Source organism: Musca domestica, unplaced genomic scaffold (genome assembly GCF_030504385.1).
Source record: "Musca domestica strain aabys unplaced genomic scaffold, Musca_domestica.polishedcontigs.V.1.1 130, whole genome shotgun sequence".
Classification (NCBI taxonomy): domain Eukaryota; kingdom Metazoa; phylum Arthropoda; class Insecta; order Diptera; family Muscidae; genus Musca; species Musca domestica.
The window spans coordinates 783,218-800,048 of NW_026712173.1; the positions used below are offsets into that span (position 1 = coordinate 783,218).

Consider the following 16,831-nt stretch of genomic DNA (forward strand, 5'->3'; position numbering starts at 1 on the left):
TGGACCTGCATAGGCAATTTTCTGCCGCAGGCTGTAGTACCCATTTCGAACTTACAATACGAAATTTGAAACGATTCCGGTAGACAATCTAGCTAAAATCTTCAAAAAACCGAATATATGTATTGAGGTACCATAATATGGGGACTATACAAATTTCCAGAATAGACTGTAGTGCCTATTAGGAACTTAGAACTTCAGATTTACAACACTTCCTTTCCACAGGAAGTGTGTGATGTAAATCATCAGAATACCGAAAATCTGGAGGTATAGTTATATGGGGAAAAAAACTTAAACTTCTCGATATTCCAAAACGTGGACCATATAGCCCATTTTCAATACAAGTCTACAAACCTAACATACATTTGAATAAAACCTACTTCACTTCGTTCTGAAGCTAGATTGATTTCTAAAGTAATTCCACACAGAATTATTCCATAATATGACAATTCATTCTGAATTAGTAAGACATTTGCATGGTCGTATTGATAATTGAATCATATCATTTTATGACAATGTCAATGGATTTGAAAATTGACAGACAGTCCTAAGATAGATTTGCACCTAACGATAATACTGCAAACTTTAGTTCATTAAAGAAAAATTTAATATTCCTTATGTGATTTTAATTTCATGATATTCTCTTTATTTCAGGATACTATTTGGCTCGGTAAAAGTGATAACAAAAAGGGAATTTAACATAACATCAAATTTCCAAAAAAATGCCAAGATAATCACTTTATATTCAACGTTTAATAGATTATGTAGCTTATAACCTCAGCAACGTCATCATTCTACACAGTGCTTGTCCAAGAGCATAGTCATCACATAACCATAGGTGTCTATTTTAATACACTTTAGGTTGCCCATATAAACGTGCAAATGATTACGGAAGAATGAGGCCAGGCAATATTTGCCCGACCTAGTCATTGGGTCGGGCAAATATTGCCTGGCCTCATTCTTAATAGGTAAAACTTATACCCTTCAGACCTCTGAAAAGTCCTTCATAGTTTAACAACAATGATGCTACTGATTGTTGTTACAGATACCGATGCTCAGAGAAGAAGACGGAAGACAAAAAAACCAACGACGCCACCATGAGTATCCACTTTTCAAGTGTCAGTGATGATGTCATGTTCCCTGGAATGGCAGCCAAGGTCTGCGGTGGGATTCGTTGTCTAACACCGTGTACGTGATATGAAATTTAATGTTTCAATTAGAGGTAAAAGTTAAGTACGTTTTGAATGGATGGCGGCAAGTAAGAGAATGGATGGCTGACTGGCTGTTGGAGTTGGAGTCTGGAGTATGGAGCTGGCTCAAGAACGCAAATTTAGTTGAGTCTTGTTGCCGCACAGCAGTACTGGTGGATGTATGTTCATGTAAGTAAAAACTTTTTCCATGTCTCATTTTCCATTCACACTTTGGGGGGAGAGGAGGAAATTTGCAACTAGTTGGTGGCTATATTATCTGCAAAAATTAAGTGTCGTTGTTGTACCTATGTCAGCACTTATCGGGGATCAGTTAAACTTTTTCCATTCAAAAGTGTTATTACTCTCCTGAATAGATACTCGAACAAACACTTGAGTATGCACGGATTTGTGGGTTCGTTGAGAAGCCACAACATTATCATCATCAGAATGATGTTTGAATAAAAAACGTGCACATGTATTAAAAGTAATCTACGGTGTGATGTTCGGATGCGATGTTTGCTTTTAATGGAGTTTGCGGTTAAACTTTGGTTAATTTTGAAGTGCTTTGCAATTTTTTACTTAATATTATTTTTTTTTATGTGGTAACATGTTTAAGTTGATTTCGTTGGGATTATTTAAAGATGTTCAATGCTGTTGGTAACACGTAAAATTTTATTTGAAATATTTAACGATTAATTCTTTATTTTCTACACCGTTTCTTAATAAGGATAGATAGTTTAACAAATAAAACAAGTAAAAAAGCAGTAAGTCCGGCCGGGCCGAACTTTGAATACCCTTCACCATTCGGAACGAATTAGAAAATTTTCAAAAAATAAAATCCATTAAAAATTCTGTTAAAATCTTTAAAATATCGAATATCGGAAGCTACCGATGTATGGAAACCTATACATACAATTACCTTTCAGGGTGCCGATATATGGGAACCTATACATACAATTACCTTTCAGGGGTTAAAGTGCTCACAAAGAACTCCTTGTGTGGATTTTCAGAAAATACCATAGAAAAATATGGCTAAAAGCATGAAAATACCGAATATCGGGGGTACCGTTATATGGGGGATATGCGATATCGTTAACCTATATTCTCTGTCAGGGGGTAAACTGCTCACAATGAACCTCTTGTGTACAATTTCAGACAATTCCGTTGAAAAATGTAACTAAAATCATTAAAATACCGAATATCGGGGGTACCGTTATATGGGGGCTAACGATATCGTGGACCCATATAGATAATTCTCTTCCAACCGATAAAGTACTCACAATGAACTCCTCGTGTGGAATTTCAGACAATCTGGCTGAAATCATCAAAATACCGAGTATCGGGGGGTACCGTTATATGGGGGCTATACGATATCGTGGACCTATATAGATAATTCTCTTCCAAGGGATAAAGGTATTCCTTGTGCGGATTTTCAGACAATTCCGTTAAAAAATGTGGGGGATATACGATATCGTATAGACAATTCTCTTTCAAGGGATAAAGTACCCACAAGGAACTCCTTGTGTGGATTATCAGACAATTCCGTCGAAAAATGTGGCTAAAATCATCAAAATATCGGGGGGTACCGTTATATGGGGGCTATACGATATCGTGGACCGATATAGCCCATCTTCGAACTTGACCTGCCTGCAGACAAAAGAGGGATCTGTGCAAAATTTTAGCTTCCTATCTTAATTGGTTTAGACTGTAGCGTGATTACAACAGACGGACAGGCGGACGGACATGGCTAAATCGTCTTAGAATTTTACGCTGATCAAGAATATATATACTTTGTTGGGTTTAAAATGATTATTTCGATGAGTTACAAACGGAATGACGAACTTAATATACCCTCCTATGTATGGTGGAGGGTATAAAAACTCTCTTTAGAACAAGGGGAATATAGGGATGTACCGTTATATGGGGCCTATACGCAAACCTGGACCAGCATATGCAATTTTCGGTACAAGCTGAAACACCATTAATGTCGCTAAAATAATCAAAATACCGAATATCTGGAGATATAGTTATATGGGGACTATACCAAACCTTAGACCTATATTTACAGTTCTATGCTAGGATGTTTCTTAAATGATGGAACATATGCTGTCAATTAGATCAAATTCGGTTTAAAATTGTGACTAACACAAAGAAACCTCAAATATGTCTGTACAGTTATATGCGGTCTCTCAGAAAACGTAAACCTATGTAGCCCATTTAATACCAGCAGTCATGCAGATCTAACACACATCTGAGCAAAATTTCATTAACCTACTTCATTTCATTCCGAAGCTAGAGCGATTTCGACTGTAGGACAGATAGACGGACGGTCATCGCTAAATCGACATAGAATTTTATGCTGACCAAGAACATATAAGCGTATATGCTCTTAAATATATGTATTCTCTTAAATCTATATATCGAGGAATTACAGACGGAATAACACCATGCTATGGTAGAGTGTATAAAAATGGGACTCATTGCAGTAACGGTTTTTAACCCCACACATTTCATACCCTATACCACATAGTGGAAAGGGTATTATGTCTTTGTACATTTGTTTGTAACGTGGTGAAGGAAGCGATATAGACCCAAGGCTACTCTTGGCGATTTTCATAAAATCACTTTCTGTGTCGATTTATGCATGCCAGTCCGTCTGTCAGTCCGTCCGCCTGTCCATGTATATTTGTGAACAAAATACAGGTTGATGAAATTTTCGAAACAATATTTTTTTGGCCTAAGGACGAACCCTATTGAAATTGGTGAGAATCGGTTCAAATTTAAATAGCGCCCATACATATCTTCAACAGATTTCGTGTTAATTTCGCACCAAATGGCCAATATCAGTCTAAATTGCCTGAGTTTTGACACATCTAACCTATCTAGTCTAGAAGCATCCGTTTTGAGGATAGATGACATGACATTTGGTATCAAATAACTTATGGAGCTCAATACCTCATATTAGGATATAGCTTCCATATATATCTTTATTCAATATCAGGTTTTTTGTGCACCAAATGGCTAATATCGGCCCAAATGGACCGAATTTTGGTAATGATTTCATCCTACAAACAATACTTCAAATTTTGGTGAAAATCATTTCAGATATAGCTATATGTTTCATCCGATTTGGTGTTAGAGTTCCTCACATGCGTAATATGCAGTCCACAGCAATGGTATTTGATACCAATGGTGCTTTGATACTGCTCGAAAATACCTCTGGCAATTTTTATCGAGATGGGTTCAGATTTTTATATATATTTGATTGATATACATTTTCATCCGATTTAACGGTTGTTGCTCACCATACATGTAATATCAGCCCCAATTTAAATAGATTTGTTCATATTCAACCTAATTTTACCAGGTGAAACTCTGTCTGGTATATCTATTGCAGGTGTAGGCTATCATATAGTCAATCCCGCCCGACTTTTGACCTTTCCTTATTGTTTATCTACAATCAACAATAGCTTGTATGCATCAAACATACAACAAAATATTTACATTTATCCTAAGCTTAAACCATTTTGAAATATAGACTTACCTATGGAGTCTATATTTCAAAACAGTTTTAGCATATAATAATATAGGTTGAGGGAATATGAAGACTGTAAACATATAGTTTCCGACTTATTTTCTTACCATTTACTATTTTATACAATTCACACTATTTTGCTTGTTTCCGAATCCCGGTAATTTTAAATTTTTTTTTTAAATTACTTTATATTTTTTTGTATAATTTTCTTGACGAGTAAATCCGTAAATCCTTAAATAACAATAGTTAAATTTTGTGTATATCACAACTGAATTATGTCTTAAATTTATTTCGTAATTCAAATTATGTAATTTGCTATATTCTAAACCATATATATATGTATATATTAAAGTCCTGCACGGCATACAACTTTAATGCTGCCATCAGTTATTAATCATCACAAGCAATTGTATGTCACTCTGGCTTAAATTCCTCAGACATACACTACGGAATACAGAAATACAATTTCCTTCTCTGGAATTTTTGGCAAATTACATTTGAAGGTATTTACTCTGTATGACGTGGATAGACAACAACAGTTAAATGTACAGAAAATCATTCAAAGTGATTGATGAACCTTTTTAGAGTCGAAATAGAGCAAATGGTTGACTTGTGAGATATGTATGTGTACATTATAACGGAAGAATGTTTATTTTGAGAATTGTTTGTACTGCTATCATAGAATGTGAGCTGTTTTTAATGTGTACAAATATATCCTAGTCCCCTGACAGAGGAATATTTAGGTGTCTAGACTGAAGCCGGGATATATAAATATTTCACTTGCAAATTTAAATAAATGTACAAAAAAATATAAATACTTGGGAAAACTTAGAACTGAGCATTATTTTGCAAGTTTTGAAACATTTGTTACCTATTTGGCCTCACTATGTTGTGAGGTTATTATAAGTTTGATTGGCTCAAAAAGTTTGTAACGTCTCCAAATATTGGTCCTTGACACACTATATAGCATATCAATTAATATAGCTACGTCAATCCAAATATATATGCCCATTCATGTATCCATCTGTGGAAATCACTCTAGCTTCAAAACGAAATAAGTAAGTTGACAAAATCTAACTCAGATGTGTGTCAGGTCTGCTCGATTTTTATACCCTACAACACTATGTGTTGGGGGTATTATAAGTTTGATTGGGCCAACAATTAGGTAACACCTCGAAATATTGGTTTCCCATAAAGGAAAGTATATATGGATCTTCCTATATCGGCGAGCTGAGTCAAACTAGCTATGTATGTCCATCCGTCCGTCTGTCCATGTTAATTTGTAATCACTCTACAGGTCACAATTATGGCCCGATCTTCACGAAATTTAGAATAGAGGTGGGGTTAGGGCCAGAAAAGAACCCTATTGCAATTATCGTCCGATCCTCACGAAAATTTTCACAAGGCTACGGTTAGGCTCAGAAAGGCTAGGTCTATTGTATTCAAAGATGTCCGCAGTTTATTTAGGGGTTGAAATGGACCAACAACTAAAAATGTTCCTGATTTTGCAGCTGCTATAAAGGTCACAAATAAAAACCAAATGACACGAAAGTTACAGTTTTTCCAGATCACACAATTAAAATCAATCGACACGGATTTTTGCACGAGAAGAGAGTTAAGACCAGGGAAGAAGTCCTGGATGACCATTGAATTATATTTAGCTGTAACTAACGGTACGACGGAGTGCGTAAATATTAGACATTTAGTCATCAGTTACGTCATCAGTTTACGGTAAATTGCCAGTATGTGTTCCCATTAGGTAAGAAACATCCTTGCATAGAACTGTCAATATAGGTCTGAATTTTTTTATTATCCTCATACCAGAAATATTTGGTATTTTGATGATTTATGTCTCATTTTTCAAATATTTCAAATTTGGAATTTGAAGTTCCTAATGGGACAGAAAATTGTTCATATATGTTAAGGTTTTCGTATAGCCCTCGTATAACGGTATCCTATATACGGTATTTGATGATTTTAGCGACATTATTTACCGGAATTGTTTCAAGTTTGACAAAAATTGCCTATGCAGGTTCATGTCTTGACAGGGCGGTAATTCGGCTTATATGTTGGTTAATGGATGAAATATTGCATTTAAAGTTCTTATGTGATGAAATCATAAAGTCGCTAGGAACAAAAAGGCTATTAAATGTAAAGTAACATACAAACATGCAATCTTGTTTAAATGTTTATACCCTACACCACACAGTTGTCAAGGTATTATGTCTTTGTGCATTTGTTTGTAACATGGAGAAGCAAGCGTGATAGACCCATAGTTCCTTTTGATTATCTACATAGAATCACATTCTGAGTCAATTCCGTTATATCAGGCCCCGTATATATGTTCGCCTGATTTTTTTTGTTGTGCACCAAATATAATGTTATCCCAAAGACGAAGGAATTTGGCAGATGCAACTTAATTGAGCTTGGAAGCAAGCACGTACAATTTAGTGAAAATCGGTTAAGATAAAACTATAGTTCTCATATACAAGGTTTATCCGATATTTTATTTTAGTCCCCCGCAGCCATAATATGAACTCCGAAACAAGTAAAAAAGAAGCTAGGTTCGGCCGGGCCGATCTTTTAATAACCTCCACCATTTGGAAGGAAATTGAAAAATTTCAAAAAAAAAATCCGAAAACTAGCACAATATTGGGAGGTACCGTTATATGGGGTCTGTACGAAAACTTGGACCTACATACAAAAGTGTTTGTAATAGGCTTTAATACCCATTACGAACTTCAATTACCAAATTTGAAATGATTCCGGTAAATGAAGTCGCTGAAATTATGAAAATACCGAATATCGGTAGGTACCGTTATATGGGGGCTATACGAAGAGGTTGATCTGCATACACAATTTTTTTGTCATAGGCTGTAGTACCCATTACGAACTTTAAATATGAAATTTGAAATGATTCCGATAAATCTGTCGCTTAAGTCATTAAAATACCAAATATTGGGAGGTACCGTTATATGGGGGCTATACGAAAACGTGGACCGACATGGCACATTTACGAACTTAACCTGCCTAATGGTAAACTATGCGTGTGTACAAAATTGTAGCCTTCTACCTCAATTCGTTCGAAAGATAGCATGAATACAACAGACAATACAGACGGCCATCGCTTGATCGTCTTTAAGCTGATCCCTATATACTTTGTAGGGTCTATTAAGAATATTTCGAGAAGTTATGAACGGAATGATAAAGTTAATATAGGCTCTATAGAATGGTGTAGGGTATAAAAATATAAGATACATCTCAGAAAAACCTCTGCAAATTTTATGGAGGTCAGTTCAGATTTGGATATAATTCCAATATATATCCGATTTGTGGTTTATTTATGGTTAATATCAGGCCAAATGTGGGTGATTGTAACAAATAAGATCAAATTTACCCTAGAAACAGTTACTTCAAATTTGGTGAAAATCGCTCCAGATATGGCTATAGATCACATTTATACGTTTCACCCGATTTGGCATTTAAGTCCCTCATATTCACAATATGCACTCAAAAATAACGAAAATTGGTACCAGATATCTCAAATAGCTCAAAAATAGCTCTGCCAAATTTTATGAAGATCGGTTCAGATTTGCATATTGCTCTTATATTTATCTTTATTCGATTTGGCGTTTATTATTCACCAAATGATTGTATTAGCCCAAATGAAGTGTCTCTTACGGAATTCTGGATAGAAGCAAGTACTTCAACTTTGGTGAAAATCGGTTCAGATATAGCTATAGCTCTCATATATTCGTTTCACCCGATATAGCGTTTATATTCCTCACATTCGCAAAATCATATATCCCCCATTTATATATCTCCCATATAACGGTTATCATTTAAGTGGTAGTTTTCGGATTTTTTTGATAATTTTCAAGTTCTTTCAATGGCGAAGGGCCATTATTATTATTATATTATTATTATATTATTATTATTATTATTATTATTATTATTATTATTATTATTATTATTATTATTATTATATTATTATTATTATTATTATTATTATTATTATTATTATATTATTATTATTATTATTATTATTAATATTATTATTATTATTATTATTATTATTATTATTATTATTATTATTATTATTATTATTATTATTATTATTATTATTATTATTATTATTATTATTATTATTATTATTATTATTATTATTATTATATTATTATTATTATTATTATTATTATTATTATTATTATTATTATTATTATTATTATTATTATTATTATTATTATTATTATTATTATTATTTTATTATATTATTATTATTATTATTATTATTATTATTATTATTATTATTATTATTATTATTATTATTATTATTATTATTATTATTATTATTATTATTATTATTATTATTATTATTATTATTATTATTATTATTATTATTATTATTATATTATTATTATTATTATTATATATTATTGTTGTTATTATATATTATTGTTGTTATTATATTATTATGAATAACAACTTTTATGAATAACATAATTCATATTATTTTAAAGAATTCCATCAGTTGATTATCGCTAATATTATTTATTCTTCAATACCAAATTAAGATGCGAGTCAATGTGTTAATATGTATGCTCATTAAAAATGCTGATGCATCCATACATACATAGTGCTAGAACTTGCATATATTTTTTAATACTTTGTTAAACTGAGTTAGTTTTTTTCCCATTTTATATGTATTCTCCATTTTCCAATACGATATATTTTATTTTGTTATAAAATATTCTATACACGGCTGTTATCAAAGTTCCAACACGAATGATTTGTATTGTTTAAAATTGGCAGGTCTTTTAATAAATCCGTCTATTCATCTTTTGTGGTTTTTTGGGTCTAACAATACTTGGTTATATATAATAAAAGGGTTTAAATATTTATTTTCAACCGCTCTCTATCTTCCTCGTTCCTGTTTTGGACACGTTTATGTTTTTAGAATTTCGTGGCAAAAGTCACATTGTAAAGACCACCTTTGAATTGATATAAAAAAATACAAAAGTGAACAATCAGCAAATTTTATATGGAAGAAAAAAAGGCATACAATATTGCACAGTGGGTCAGTCACATGGAATTTAAATTAGAAATGTTAAGACATATGCATGAATATTATATTGTAAAAATCAAGTAAATAACCTATAAAAAGTAATACTTTTTTATAAAATCCCAACCCTTCCGATTTTTTCGTTTATACCCGAAATCCACTATTAACCAGATTTATAATGACGGCATGTACCAGTAGGGAAAAGTATGTATTTTAGTAAAAAAAATTATTTATATTATATTATATATAATACTAGCTGAACGCGGCGCGCAGGAAATTTCAATATTTTGAAGTTGAGTGGCAACATACTTCTCCGTAATATTCGTATCCTTAATTAAATTGTGTTGTAGTATTTTACTGTTAGCCTGATACCATTACAAAGGCGTTGTGGGTCGATGCGTCTTAAAAAAATCATATCCCAATCTGAAACGATTTAAATAAAATTTAATTTTACAACAAATTCCGTCACACCTTCCATATTACATTGAAATAGGAGGTACATACCGTGTTTGGTGCATCAAATATATGAAATCGGCCGAGAATATTTATGGTATTTCTAATTAATTTGACAAATTTGTTTTTGTAACTAAACTCCGATACAAATACTGAATTTCATTGGAATTGGACATGTATATCGTGTTTGGTACATAACAAAGATGAGATCGGGCGAAAAATATATTTGGGAAATATACCCAAACCTCAACCGATTTCAATATAATTTGGCAAATTGTTTTTGGTACCAAATCTCGCCTCTCTGCCCGAATTTTAGTAGAATCGGACATACATATGGCGTTGGGTGCGTCAAATATGTGAAATCGGCCGAAAATATATATGGGAACTAAATCCAAACCTGAACCGAATTCAATATAATTTGACAAATATATTTTCTGATCAAATTTCGTCACTCATTCCAAATTTTTGGGAAATACCTCCGATTCTGATGCTATATCTCCAAATTTATATAGCCTATGTATGCGATGTTGTAGTTTATATTTTAAGGAAAATCTGTGCAGCGGTTTTCGGGTCCATAAATTACAAACAAACATACAAACATTTTCCTCTTTTATAGATATAGATATATTTATCCGAAGAACCTGCCCCGGTCTTAGTAAACTAATTATGATTTTACTTTTTTGCTACACCATTCCCTTGTGCAAAGCCATCATATTTTGCTCAATTCAAACAAAACCTCACATCCCCATGTCAGTGTCCAAAACAATCGCTATTGTGCTTGTGTGTGTGCGTGTGATACAGCCCACTGATATGGGCTACCGGCATGGGCGGTTCCAGCTGTTGTAAGGTTGGTGTCCTTTTTGTAGATAATATTCGTTTTTGTTCTGACCTCTATTGTTTGGAGCTTAGGCTTCTCCTGTCAGTAGCACATATAAAAACTCCTGTTGTGAACAACCATGATTATTTTATGCTTTTATTTCTATACCACATTTGATTTGCTCTTTTTAAGTCAACAGAAACATACATACAGAATATCATTGCGGAAATGCTGGTTAGAGATGAGTGAATGTGTGTTTGCTATTTCATATTCATATTTCATACAAAGTTTATGGGGGGTTACTTCATGAACACTCACGACACCTGTGACCCGAAGTAGTGGGCTACGATCAAACATTGGCCACCACATGGGAAAGTTATAATATTTAAATGTTGGTAAAATTGTACGAAGGTCAATATAATTTTAAATAATTTAATGTGTAGCAATGTAATAAAGATAGAACATACTGGCAAAAAATTTGGAGTTATATAAGCCCATTACAAACTGATGTAAAGAACCTAACCTTTGCATTACCAGTATGTGGACAATGGGAAGTTATCCCTTATAAAAAATCAGGCAATAACTTGTTTAACTTGTTTTTTACCGAAGTTGTGATTTCGTCAGAAAGCTAATAAAAATGATGGGTTTAAATTTACATTACCACTTCGAAGCAATACCTTTTGATCTGTTTTCAAGCCAAATTACCCAGTAGATTATAAAGCTAAATACATAGAGTATTTAGAAAGTTTAAAAAAGGCGATGAATAATTTTGTGACAAAAACAATTTAAATCAATTGAGGCCCTTGTAAGTGTTTAGTACGGACGAAATTCTGAACATTCTTAAATTTGTATGCAGTAAATACGTGATATGGTTCACCCTTTCACTCTGTTTCCTTTCCCAAAAAGGATATCCCACCTTCACATTAAATATAATACTCGTATGTGTCAATACCAGTATGGTGAGGCGAAATCAGTAGCAACATTTTCGACTCATTTCACAGTTAATCGTGTTATGATTATTCAAACGGTCGATATAGTCCACCTAAGGGTGGAGCAAATATTTGGAGCAAATATACATTGTGACGGCTTCTGTAAATTTTGAAATATTGATATAAATATTACGATGTGATATTTCTTTTTATTTTCACAGATAGGGCGAACCGATGTTGCCCGTCTTTTAAATTTTTATACCCTCCACCATAATATTCAGGGTATATAAAAAATATACATTTATACCTTACAAGTATTTTCTCAATCAGCGTGAAATTCTATGTCGATTAAGCTAATTCCGACCGTCTGTGGAAATCACTTTAGCTTCCGAACGAGTCTGCAGTCTGTTTTAATCTGCAGGACTTTGGTATTGATAATGGGCAATATAGATCCACGTTTTAGTATAAACCTCATATAACTATCCGGCGAGATTTATGCTCTTTTAGAAGTTTTAGTCACAATTTGATCACGAATTCGCTGTAATTTAGCAGAATGTGTTAACAGTATATATGAGAAATATCCTTCCATATAACTGTCCAATTGGTGAATATTTTTATATAGCTCCATGTAACGTTTCAGGATGAGATGAAAAAACTGCAACCAAATTCAGACTGTTGTCATTTCTAAGCCACTCGTCCGACAGCTGTTAAAATTATTCCAGCGACAGCTTATAATATTGTTTACAAGCGTACAAAAGCATTTTGGTGCGAATTTTCCGGAAAAAAAGTTATTCGTGATGGAATTCAAGCGTGATAATGTGATCTCTTTATATTTGGCTGGAAAACCACAAGTGGCTATTGTTAGAGCACTCCAGCATTTAAATGTGAATATATCTTTTGTGCCTCGTACCATCGCTCGTTACCGTGACATTGGTAGCGTAGCCCGACGTCAAGGAAGTAGACCGAAGAAAACAGCAACATCAGCAGAAATGGTTCGAAAAGTAAAGAAGCGACATGATCGAATCCCGCGTCGCAGTGACCGAAAAAAGGCTCGTGAGCTGAATATATCCCAACATTCCATTCGGCAAATATTGAAAAATGAGCTCGGTGTAAAGCCATTGAAATTCAACAAGAACATACACCGCAACAGAAAGAGCTAAAGAGTTGCTTCGCTTGGCCGAAAGTGGTGAACTGTCGAATTTGGGTTTCTCCGATGAGAAAACATTCTTTGTCCAGCAGTTTGTAAACAATCAAAATGATCGTGTTTACTTGCCAAAGAGGTCAGCTGAAAATATGTACCTTCGGTTGGCCACAAGAACTCAAGCGCCGGCCATGGTGATGGTGTGGGCCTCCATAACACCCGATGGTCGCTCTCCGCTCGTATGCCGAATATAAAAAAAAAATAAATGCCGACTATTATAGCGAAAATATTCTGGAGGGTGTATTAAAGCCTTGGGCCCGCAAACAGACCTTGAACACTCCAACAGGACTCAGCACCATCGCACTCAGCATGCGCCACCCAAGAATGGTAACAAAATGAAGTTCCTCACTTCATTTCCAGCGCTCAATGGCCACCAAAATCTCCGGATACCAATCCGTTGGACTATTGTGTCTGGAGTATTTTGGAAAGCAAGGTTGAACTAAAAAATACCAAAGTGTCGATTACCTCAAGCAAGCGCTTCGCCGGGAATGGGCCAAAGTACCGCAGAGCAACTTTCGGGCAGCGTGTGACGGTTTCTTAGGCCGTTTGGAGGCCATAATTCGTGCCAAAGATGACCAATTCGAACAAATCTAAACTTATTCTAAAATTTGACGATACTTCCGACATTTTTTGCTTTCATTCAATAAAACTAAAAAAAATGTGAAAATTATGGCCTTTGACTTTGTTGCAGTTTTTTATCCCACCTTGTATTACAACATCCCCTGAAAGTAGCATAGGCTATAAAAATTGAAATTGAATTGAAATCGGTTCAGATTTGGATATAGCCTACATATATATTTTCGGCCGATTTAACATATTTGATGTACCAAACACGACATGTATGTCCGATTCCAATCAAACTCGGCATGAGTGACTAAATTTGGTACAAAATCAAATTTGCCAAATATTTCCGTGTGACGGAATTCGGAGTAAAAATAACGGTCAGCTGTTCCTGTCATGTTCACGCGTTGGTAGACCAAGGTATTTGTTTATTTACGCATTAAAGTATTACAATATTTTTTTTTATACCCTCCACCATACTATGAAGGGTATATTAATTTTGTCATTCAGTTTGTAACTCCTCGAAATACTCATGTCAGACCCAACAAAGTTTATATATTCTTGATCAGCTTAAAATTCTAAGACGAATTAGCCATGTCCTTCTGTCTGTCTGTGTGTCTGTCTGTTTGTCTTTTGTAATCACGCTATGAGATAGAAGGCTAAAATTTTGCCAGTAGGCAGGTTAAGTTCGTAAATGGGCCATGTAGGTCCGTACCATCGCTCGTTACCGTGATACCGGTAGCGTAGCCCGACGTCAAGGAAGAGGAAGGAAGAAAACAGCAACATCAGCAGAAATGGTTCGAACAGTAATGAAGCGATTTGATCGAATTCCGCGTCGCAGTGGCCGAAAATGGCTTATGAGCTGACATATTGCAATATTCCATTCGGCAAAAATTGAAAAATAAGATCGAGGTAAAGCCTTTGAAATTTCAAAAAGTGCAATAACTTTCACGCAACTGAAAGAAAATAGACTCAATTGAAGTAATGAGTTGCTTCGCTTGGCCGAAAGTGGTGAACTGCCGAATTTAGTTTTCTCCGATGAGAAAACATTCCAAGTTATCATATATCCCCCATATAACGGTTCCTCCCGATATTCGGTATTTTGATGATTATAGCGACATTATTCACCGGAATTGTTTCCAATTTGGCATTTGAAGTTCGTAATGGATACTACAGCCTAAGACAGAAAATTGTCTGTACAGGTCCACGTCTTCGTATAGCCCCCATATACCGTACCTCCCGATATTCCGTATTTTGATGATTTTAGCGACATTATTTAACGGAATCGTTCCAAATTTGGTATTTGAAGTTCGTAATATATCCTGCAGCATAAAACAGAAAATGGGCCATGTAGGTCCACGTCTTCGTATAGCCCCCATATACCGTACCCCCCGATATTCCGTATTTTGATGATTTTAGCAAAATTATTTACCGGGATTGTTTCAAATTTCGCATGTGAAGTTCGTAATGGATACCTCAGCCCATGCCAGAAAATTGTCTGTGCAGGTCCACGCCTTCGTATAGCCCCCATATAACGGTATATGAGGGCTATACCTATATTCGGTATTTTGATGATTTAACTTATAACAAACGTTGCCTATGCAGGTTTACGTCGTCGTATAGGCATTCGGTATATTTAAGATTTTAACAGCATTTTAAACGGATTTTATTTATTTATTTATTATTATTATTTTTTTTTTTTTTTTTGGAAATTGCCAAATTTGTGCCAAATGTTATTTTTGAATTTGTTTTATTTTTGTAACCAACGTATATTCTTATATAAAATTTTTAATGCACATGAAATCAAAAGGGGGTAGCGAAACGCGACGGGTTCAGCTAGTAATAATATACATTGATACCAACCATTTAAATTGACCCCAAACAGGCTATTGACATAATTTAGCTTAATGTTTGGACATCGAGACCAAGATCAGCTCAGCTATAGCTGTAGCTCCCAAATATATCTGATTTCATATTTGTTTCTAATTTGATTCATATTTAAAAGACATTGTGTACTACAGATAAAAATGATTTTGATATCAGTTATGACATTATCGATACTACAATTACTCTCTTTCATTCCACTATTTCTTCCATTTATTAGTTTTGATAGAATATTTTCCGATCTAGATAAAATACAAATAAAAACACCTTTCTCCGCCCAATAAAAACAAATGTCATTTTTATTTTTTTTATATTTTATTCCATTTTTTTATTTGTTGCCTAATAACTTATATATTAACTTCCTAAAGATATTGTCCTCAACCATATATTATTCATGAATTCTAAACCGTCAATAATGACACACAATGAATTGACTAAACGATTAAAAATTCAATGAATCCGATGTCAATTTAATAGAAAATAAAAAACAAATCATTCTAAGCCTCAAAAAATAAACAAAGGACTACTTAAAGAGATCGTATACCACTTTCCTCCCCCCCACACCGGTATCCCAGAAGACAAATTGATGGTAAATATTTATAATCTTTTGCAATATGCCAAAAATTGAAATACAACCCCTGTTTGCAAGAATCCAGACAAGGGCAAGGAAAAAATAAATATCTTTAGAATATGTAAATCACAAAATATGTTCGAGTATGTGTGTATAAAAATGACAGAATATGTTAAAAACCAACAGCGCATTTGACAGTTACCTTTGTCGCTGTCGTCGGTATGGAAAATACGTTTCGTTGTTAGTGATTATTATAAAGTGGGAGTTTCTTGTTTTTGCGTCTTTTCGCAACAGGGTAGCTGGAACAACAACCACTGTAATGTCTATGCCGCATTAAACGAGGACAACAACTGATGTCACATTAAACAAGAGCAGAGATTTATTTGCATGACAAGTATTATGGAATTATTATTATTGCCGTCGCCACAGCGTCAAAAGGTATGTGTGCGGGTTGGCTTTGTTTACCCAGAAAGCTATGGCCCGCCGTTGACTTCATCATAATAATACGGCACAAAAAAGGTGGTCGCTGCTTTCTATTTTTTTTGCCAGCTAGAGCTCATGTCAATTTTTATTTTGAAACACTCAAGGGAGCAATTTGTTGAAAAAAAGACACACGCTTAATATTTGCAGG

General features: G+C 34.1%; 1 long non-coding RNA gene across 1 annotated transcript in view; it reads left to right on the forward strand.

The window, feature by feature from the left end:
* The first annotated feature begins 1,012 nt into the window (after nt 1–1,012).
* The window catches only part of LOC131800899 (uncharacterized), a 78,256-nt gene continuing 62,437 nt past the window's right edge, over nt 1,013–16,831 (forward strand). The window contains exon 1 of the long non-coding RNA XR_009341621.1: nt 1,013–1,376. This is a non-coding gene — a long non-coding RNA (uncharacterized LOC131800899). The remainder of the gene's footprint in view (nt 1,377–16,831) is intronic.